Consider the following 9,749-nt stretch of genomic DNA (forward strand, 5'->3'; position numbering starts at 1 on the left):
AAATTGAGACACGAGTCCAGTGTTAAGTTTATCGCTTCTCCATTATTATTTTTTATTCCACTGCTGAGCAAAGGCATCGTCCAAAGTTTTCCATCTTTCTCTGTCGCTTCTCCAATTTGAGAAACAATTTTTTTTTTTTTTATTTATTCCTTTATTTCAGGCAACTAGGGCCCATAAAAATACAAATACACATATATCGTACATTACAATACTTATAAACTAATACATAAAAATTCACCATATCAATATATATATACAATACTATATTTATAAAAACTTAAACATACTATAAATACATAACAAATATTCTTAAAACTAATGCACACGATGTGTCGGCGTCGTGTTACGCTGACTGGTGTCACGTAGCCGGCCACGAAACCGGCGGTACAGAACACCCTTCGGCCAAAAATCTTCCTTGAGGACCTTCTCGAGACCTTGTGTCGGAACACGCACCACGAACGAGTTAAAATTTGTGTTGTGACGCGGTTCCAACCTCACGACCCTCAAGGTCCAGCTGGTCTTCACGCGCAGATATTCCACGACCTCCTCAACCTTCGTGGAATGGTGCAGCCTGGACACGTACAGCTGCGTCGTCGGAATAGCTGGACGCAGCAGCATATTGGGCCCCGCCAGCGCAGTACCGCACTGGTTCCGACAAGGAGGTTTCTTTTTCTTCCTCTTCTCGACCTTGACGAAACCATCCTTGTCGCACGTGTCGACCTTGGGACCCTGCCTTCTCAAAACCTGGTTTGGTTTCGATCGGCTCTTCTTACCCCCTTTTGTGGTTTCCGCTATTTTAACCTGCGAGTTTTGTGGCTCAACAGGCTTCTCAGCGGCTACAATTGCTGCGTAGGCTCGTTTGGGGGTTGACGAACCTACACGAGTCATCGTCTCTACCGATGTCGAGGCAGGGACGGCGGCGGCACACGTTGCAACGCATGCATTCTCGGCAGTAGGTGACGCATTCGAGCCCGCCGACTCGAAACTGCAGATGGAGGCATTTTGCGCCCCGCGACGCGTGTTCACATTTCTGTCGCCGTCGGTAGGTGACCTACTTGCAGAAATTGCATTGCGCAATGCTACTAATTCTGCCCGTAGATCACTGATGGTGTTGTTGGACACCTCCAGCTGATGCTGCATCTCGGCCTGGCTTTGCTTCAGGAGTGTAATGTCCTTCAGCAGCCTGGTGACATCTACGTGGTCAAACGTGACGGGAGGAAGCTTGTGCAGGTCCTTCGCCACGAAATCGGGCACGTCGTCCGGGTCGGTCTCCTTCAACAGCGTGACGATGTCTTGGAGACTCTTCTCTGTGCCATCCCTTCGACGAGACGGCATCTGGCTAACTTTGCCAAGCGTCGTGAAAAGCAGCAATTTAGCACTGCTAATTTCATCTTCCTTGAACGAGGTCTTGCAGATCTGCAAGATGCTAACCTCGTCCATGTAGTCGATGGCATGTTTAATAAATGCCAACACTTCGTTGGCTATGAGCGTTTGTGCACTCATAGCGAAAACCGGGCAGCGGCTATAGCCGCGCAATTCGCGAATTTAAAATTCATACAGTGCAGCGCAAACGCGTCCGTACTCGACCGCGTATGGCACTGGACTGGACAATGTATCGGTGGGTTTTATCATAATCATAATGTAGTTTTATCATCATCAGGCTATCCGGGTGCGGAAAGAGTGAAGTCGCGAGGAAAATCTAATATGACGTCGCTGCTAATATTATAAATGCGAAAGTAACTCTGTCTGTCTGTCTGTTACGCTTTCACGTCTAAACCACTTAACTGATTTTAATAAAATTTGGTACAGAGATAGAGTTGACCTTGGGAAAGAACATAGCATAGTTTTTATCCCGGACTTTTGAAGAGTTCTCTCGGAAAAGCGATATAACCGAACTTGACGCGGGCGAAGACGCGGGCGGAAGCTAGTAGTCTTTAAAAATTAAATAATGACTTTAGTTCCCCCCATTATGTTTCATCAATCAAATAGGTTTTGTACCAACACCGCTGAACACAGTATCGTATCTGCTAGAAAATGATTTGTTTATTCATTGGCCAGACCGTCGTGTCCGATTTATGGGCGAGTTTCGATTTAATTAAATTCAATTAGTAGATACAAATCAAACAGCCCACTTGGTGTGCATATCATTCGATGATACAATTAAATGTTTATTTTCAATTGATTTAAATTGATCATTTCCGTTAAAACCGTTAAAAAGGGCAGCATTCTAAACAGTCAGCCGACAGTTGGCCCTATGATTGTTTTTTTTTTTTAAGAAAATCATGTCAAAGTTTTTAGTTGGTCTGATACCGGCTAAATACCTGATTATTGCTATGTGTTTACTACCATTCATCTTCATAGTGATTTATGAGCACAAACAAACTATCGGCCGACTAAAAGTTGTCAGTGTGTGGGTGTACTCAAAATGTTTATTTTTAATTGATAATTTCCGTTTAAATCGTAAAAAGGGATTTAGACTTTATTTAAATTAAATGACGGGAAGCGCCAATTTGTTTTTTATTACTTATTTAATTAATACACTTGTTTTTTATGTAAATTGTATATGAAAGGCTAGCGTCAAATTATTAATCGTACCTATAGAGATCAAAAGGTTTAATTTGACATTCCTATTTTTCATTTATGAGTTCCTATTAAACTTAGTTTAAATTGTGTGTATATAGTATGTACCTACACTAGGTATTCTGAATTTTTAAACGTAGATACATCATTACTATCTTTTAAGTGCTTATCCTTCTTTAAAGGTCGAACTCACTTTCGACTTTTATTATATTTCTTTCTTTTATTTTAAACGTCAATCCTAATTTGCACTTCTCGTTTTTAAATAAAATTCTTTCCATTTATACTAGCTACATACATATATCACTTGCAAACATTCCGATCTAAATATGAGTGAGAACACAAGTTAAGTCTTGGGTAAATATTTTCGACCGCCCCAGGTTGTCTGGAGGTCAAGTCGGATGATAACACATGTCTAGAACACTTGACTTCATAAAACATAAGTAGATAATAAGTATTAGGGGAACGACGAAGTTTTTAGCTTACTGAGTGAGTTTGATAGTTCCTCAGTTCCTTGATAAGTTTTTGTCGGAAAAGTACTACTGTCTGGCGTCTGGAGTTTTCGTACTAGGCTTGTTTTTTTTTTCTTTTCGTCTGTTTTACTATGTTTTTAGTGTCTTAGTAATAATTTATACTATCTTATACCTATTTTTTTATTTCTAACACATTTTTAGATTTAAAATTAAGAGTAAAATTAGATATCAAATTCAACAGGCTCATTATGAAGTCCTAATAAAAGCTACATTTTATCAAGCACTCTAAATACAATCATCATCATGAGACTTCTTATATAGCTTATGAATTACCTGTAAAAAACAATAATTTATTCTTTGAAAATCTTATCTATTTGTTTTACTATATCTACGCAAGTGTACACCTGATTCATACCGCTTATTCTAAGGTCATTGACCCATTAAGATTAAGATTATACGACCCACACAGGCGATCACAACAAACGTTTATCTGGGTGTTATGTTGTAACTTAGAAGAGGTCTTAGATCTACGCAAGATACCGAGAGCCCAAAGTATTTAAATAAATGATTAAATAGCTGCAGTCTTTTGGCAGTCGCTACTGGTACTTACGAGCCAAAAAGTCTGACAAACCGTCTTACCAAGTGGTGTCCATGTGCTTAGATTGAGGGGGAAAAAAAGCAGTTATTAGTAAAACACTTCATTAAAAAAAGTCGTGGTGGCCTAGTGGGTAAAGGACCAACCTCTCAAGTATGAGGGCGCGGGTTCGATCCCAGGTCAGGCAAGTACCAATGCAACTTTTCTAAGTTTGTATGTACTTTCTAAGTATATCTTAGACATCATTGACTGTGTTTCGGATGGCACGTTAAACTGTAGGTCCCGGCTGTCATTGAACATCCTTGGCAGTCGTTACGGGTAGTCAGAAGCCAGTAAGTCTGACACCAGTCTAACCAAGGGGTATCGGGTTGCCCGGGTAACTGGGTTGAGAAGGTCAGATAGGCAGTCGCTTCTTGTAAAGCACTGGTACTCAGCTGAATCCGGTTAGACTGGAAGCCGACCCCAACATGATTGGGAAAAAGGCTCGGAGGACATTAGTAAAACACTTGACGGGCCTGAGAATGCCTGATCATTTGGTCATAACGAATTCTTCCGTGATTTGGAAAGCACGAGAAACTGTAGGTCCCGTTTATCATTTGATGACCTTTGGCAGTCGCTACGGGTAGTCAAAAGCCAGAAAGTCTGCCAACCAGTCTTACCAAGGAGTATCGGGTTGCCCGGGTAACTGCGTTGAGGAGGTCGTCTAAGAAGTCGCTTCATGTAAACCACTGGTACTCAGCTGCATCTGGTTTGACTGGAAGCCGACTCACATAGTTGGGAAAAGGCTAGGCAGATGATGAGAAATCTGATGACACAGTTTAACCTATTAATGCAAATACATCTAAAACAGGTGGTACAACAAACTATGTAAAACCGACGCAGATCTGCATAAGTTCGTACGGAATCGTATTATGATTCCGAATTGTAATTCACTTGTTCATGTTTATTTAAACACAGGTTTCTTGTTTGTGTGAATTGTTAGTAGTACATGAGTTGTGAATTGATTTGTTTAAGAGGTTTGAATAGCACTGGCAGATACCCGTGGTTTCGTATCCTACTGAATTGTGCCCTCCATCAAATTCGCCTATACGCAATTCTAATACTTTCATATACATCAAAATATTGTAAACATCAAAACTATTATGTTTATAGAAATGTTATTTATTTATTTAAATTATTATTTATTATTGTGTTAATTAAAAGAAAACGGTTTTGAAAAATGTTTTTTATTGTCTGTGTCGAAAGTCTCGATTGTTATAAATATGTGTACGTAAAAGTATAAAAACCTTTATTACACAAAGAGCTAAAGAAAAAGATTGGGGTACGTCATACTTGACAAAAATTTATCTAATTTATATTACGAAAAAGGAATATAAAGTCGAGTTTCCCCGAAATGCCAATAACAGTACTTACTGAAACATTTCGATTGTACTCCATTCAACTCTTGTAATTTTATGCGAAATCCCAGCTTGTTAAATTTAATTACAATTGATTAAATTCAACATTTAAAATTATTACAAAATTTAGGATGACATTTTTATTATTAATTATCAAATATACACATATTTATATAGCACTTAAAGGTAACCTAAACTAAACACATAGCAAAATTAAATTTCACTATTTTTAACCGACATAAAAAAAGAACTCAGGTTGACCTGCATGTATATACGTAACTATATCAAGTTTGTCTGAACCGATTTTGATACAAGGTTGTAGGTACATTATTTCTGTGTAAAAAAATGTACTTTCCATTTCATTTTAGCTTCCTATCTGAATAATATTAAAGTAAAGGATATATTCTGTATATTATGTAGGGTTTTATCTACCTCATCTAAAACTAAGGTCAACATTTTCACACGTCCTTCTTCGTAATTTATGACTGAGGTGGTCCCTGTTGTAATCCTGCTGGCAACCACTATACAGGTAGATACAGGAGGTCAAATCAAATAGACTTCAAATTCACATTATACTTTTGCGACATGTACACGTAATTGTAGGTATAAAACCAATTTTTTAATTACGTGTACATGTTGGTTAAGGTTAAATTAAGGTTGGCCTTACAACTTACGTAGTCTAATGTTAGTATAAAATCCTGTGCTTCACACAGACGCCACCAGCTGTCATCTGTCCACTCGTAACCACGGTCGGTGCAATCGCTGAAACGTCGGGAAAGAAAAAAGGTATCGTACCTGTATATAATATACTAGCCGTTTTCCCGCGGTTTCACCCGCGTCCCGTGGGAGCTACTGCCCGCACCGGGATAAAATGTAGCCTATGTTACTCGCAGATAATATAGCTTTCGAATGGTTAAAGAATATTTAAAATCGGTCTAGTAGTTTTTGAGTTTATCTATTACAACCAAACAAACAAAGTCCTCTTTATAATATTAGTATTAATAATACGTGCACAATAATTACAAGTAATAAAAAAGTGGCAGCTTTAAGGCCCACGTATCTTAGAGAACACATTGCCTTGATAAGCGAAAGCCAGTGCTAGTAGGAAACAATGAAATCAGGATAACAAGCTCTTTAATTTTAGTTCTACTTCTGTTTTATAATTTGCATTATGGAAGGAAAGTATATTTAGTTAAACACAATTTAAATTATAATTTACCTTTTGGTAATTCGTACTAATGAAAGTCATTTATTTTAAATCCAAATGAAAATATTTATTTAATACGAGGGTAAATTATGTTGATTCAATGTTGTATTAAATAATTGAAATCTTTATAAGAAACATTCAAGGATAGCAGTATCCTGCAAAAAACTATCGGATACATTTTGAAGATTTGTTCAATTGTTTTCGCCATTTTTTAAATAAAAATACTATTTTAGGTTTAGGCCATATGGGAGTGTATTGTATGTGCATATGGGTGTGCGTGTGTGTGTGTGTGTGTGTGTGTGTGTGTGTATGTGTAATACTATGTTGTACTGTAGTTTATGTTCAACATATTCGTTATATTATGTACATACACCAATATGAGTAGGTGACCGAAAGGGCACTTCATTTCATTCTGAAATCTACTCATTCAATGTCATTTACAGCAGCTATGAATATAATAATTATAACAAAAAAGTAATCTTTTAATCTTAAAATATTTCTGTAATTCCAAAACCTTTAAAAGCTTTTAAATTTCAACAACACAGATTAATAATTGAAAATGTTTTGTTTTTTGCGTAGTTGTGTTGACTAAGTTAATCAAATTCTTTTTCATATTATTCTGTAATAAATAATAAAAAGTGTATAATTTATTTCAAAAATTGTTATCTTTTTAAGTTATTAAAAGATAACTTCTGTCCGCAACTTTTTAGCAATTACAACTGAGCTTAGATTATTTTGAAATGCGACGACTCATAATTTTCGTCAGCAAGTGTAATCAGAATGTAATTAAGTACTAGAAAAACGCTTTTTCTCAATCATCATAAAAGATAACCGTCTCCTTATCTGAAATCTATACTTTCCGAACGACATTTGAAATATCGACTTCTCACAACCATTTTCAAGAGTGAATATTTTTCTTTGTGAACGACAAATTCTTTCTTGATATCTAAAAGTTACTTATTTCTGCACCGTCGAGTATTTTGGGATCTCAGACATTTTAATGAAATTATTTCACGCGAATCTGACATTGGAAAAGTTGGTTCAGAATTCCTCTCGTGTATGATAATAATGGAAAGTTGGAACAAATGAAATTACTGTGCCTGAATTTAGTTTAAGGTTGAAAACTTATTTTGTTCATATGTGTAATAATATGTTGTACTGAAACGTAATGTGAAGTCTCTTAGGTCAAACTGTCAAAGAAGTCACAACCCTGATTTGAATATTTGAATGAATACAAAATAATGTTTGACATCTGAAAAATTAACTTGATGTAATCTTGATGTAAATGGCTGCTTATTTGATTGAAATGCCCATGAAATAATGCTTGAAAACGAAGTCTCAATTTGTACCTTAACTTTTTTCCATCGGTAACACCTAGGTCCCGTCAGAACTACTGTCCCCACCCAGATCAAGTACCACCTATGTTACTCAAAAAAATTGCAGCTTTTCAACACTGAATTATTTTTTAAAATCAGTTTTGTAGTTTCGGAGCCTTTAGAAACAAACAAACAAAATCTTTCTTATATAAGTATAGATAATTAATAACACTGGACGGACTATAACAACATCTCTGCCTAACACCATTTGGAAAATTCACTATATTCTGTTTATTAAAATTGTTGTAGTTTTCCACCAAAGAGCATACAAAACTCGTTACATTTTGTTTAGCTCCAGCCAATTTTGATAAAGGCCTTTATAGGCGGTCCTCTCCTCAAATTAAGCCCACACAGACACCTGAACACGGCCTAGCCTTTATAAGGCTAATTTCACGAAATTTTATTAAAATACCCCTCGGGTTGTCTTAACGTCTTTTACGAGATATTTTGCGGGAAATTTTACAGGTTTTTTTATTACTGCAGTCAATATCTTTTTTTTTTTCTAATAATTTTCTTCGCGTATTATTTTGCATTAAGTTAATTGCACCAATCTAAATACTTGGGTATAAGCTTCCTAAAATTCACTTATAAATGTTTTATACAACATTAACAGAACTTTGAGCTTTGATTTTGACCTCATTTTCGGGGACTTCAAATGTATATAAATTTTAACTCAATTTTCAGCAAAAATTCGTAACAAAGTTGTTGTAGCTTTGTGTGTAACACAAAAAAGTCTTATTCGACAAATTACTATGCGACTCATTTTGGACACAACAAAAAATCTTATAACTTATCTCATAACAACAAGCAATTTATGAAATTCTGATACCGTCATAATATAATATAATATATAATATAGATAATTCTAAATAATTTCTCTCAGTACACGAGACAAATATCTTAGTTACTTACACCTAAAGTGTAGAAGTCCTCAAAGCTAAATTCGTTGTAGGTCATGAGACTGCGACTGCGGGTAGCCAGAAATTCGCCAAGCCATAAATTAAGAAAGTTTACCAGTACAATGTGAGCAGCTTCACTTACTGTACACTTAAGTTCTTTAGTCTAAACTTAATTCGTACTAAGTATAGCGTGTTATGTAGGACAATAGCGCAAGTATAAAGTACTAGTGTTATTCTCTGACTTTACACGGTTATACCAATATATTTTATGTGCCTACGGCAGAAATAGAAGTAGGTATAATGCAAAATGATCGTAACTTAAATTTAGCTATAAATATATCTATATTATAAGTCGAATATAGTGAGACCATATTTTTTTGTTTGTTTTGTAATTGTATCTATCATATTATAATGTGCCTATATTCTGGCAAATAAATAAATATGTTTAAATTTCATAACTATAAATACAAATGTATTCATTCAATTTATTGTAATTTCTTACGCGGTGTCCTGCGTGAGCGACGAACGCGACGCGACGCGACGCAACACGACGCGACGTAATGCGACGCGATGCTATACGCGACAAATGTCCTACGTGATTTTGGTAATTACTTCTCAAATCATGGAGAAGTACAGTACAACTTTGCTTGAAAGTTCATATTTAAAGTACAGACAGCAACGTTCTTTGTACTAATAAACGATTTCTATTATTTTTTTGTCCCACAACAATCTTTATTAATAGTTTATGGTGTCGCATCTGGTCGCCCTTAAAACAAGTTCGCGTTACGTCGCGACTCGCCGCAGACTGTCACATAGGCCGCATGTATGGCATGCCGTTGAGTTGATCGCGTTCGTCGCGTTCGCAGCGTCGCGTCGCGTCGCGTTCGTCGCTCACGCAGGACACCGCGTTATACCCAAAGTTATATAGGGTGTATAACATTGAAAAGACACACTCATGCATCGAAATACTTACCCAAAGCCTGGCAACATTGTTATGGTGATACTATAAATTGTAAATATATCACTCTATATTTTGGTGAAAACTACATGAAAAGCTGTTCAGTAAGTTTAAATTCATCGTAAACAGACAGACAGAGGATTTTGGTTTTAACGTTTAGCGAAATAAAAAAGGAGCCTTTTCATACAGTTGTCGACTTTTATCTTTTTATCCTATAAGTTCGAATACCGGAACAAAACCTACACAAAATCCGGAAAATCCAAATCC

The 9,749-nt window shown here is 36.3% G+C and overlaps 1 pseudogene; it reads right to left on the reverse strand.

The window, feature by feature from the left end:
- Nucleotides 1-339: 339 nt before the first annotated feature.
- LOC124636002 lies at nt 340-1,638 on the reverse strand (annotated as a pseudogene).
- Between the last annotated feature and the right edge of the window lie 8,111 nt (nt 1,639-9,749).

The sequence above is a fragment of the Helicoverpa zea genome, chromosome 13, assembly GCF_022581195.2.
Source record: "Helicoverpa zea isolate HzStark_Cry1AcR chromosome 13, ilHelZeax1.1, whole genome shotgun sequence".
NCBI lineage: Eukaryota > Metazoa > Arthropoda > Insecta > Lepidoptera > Noctuidae > Helicoverpa > Helicoverpa zea.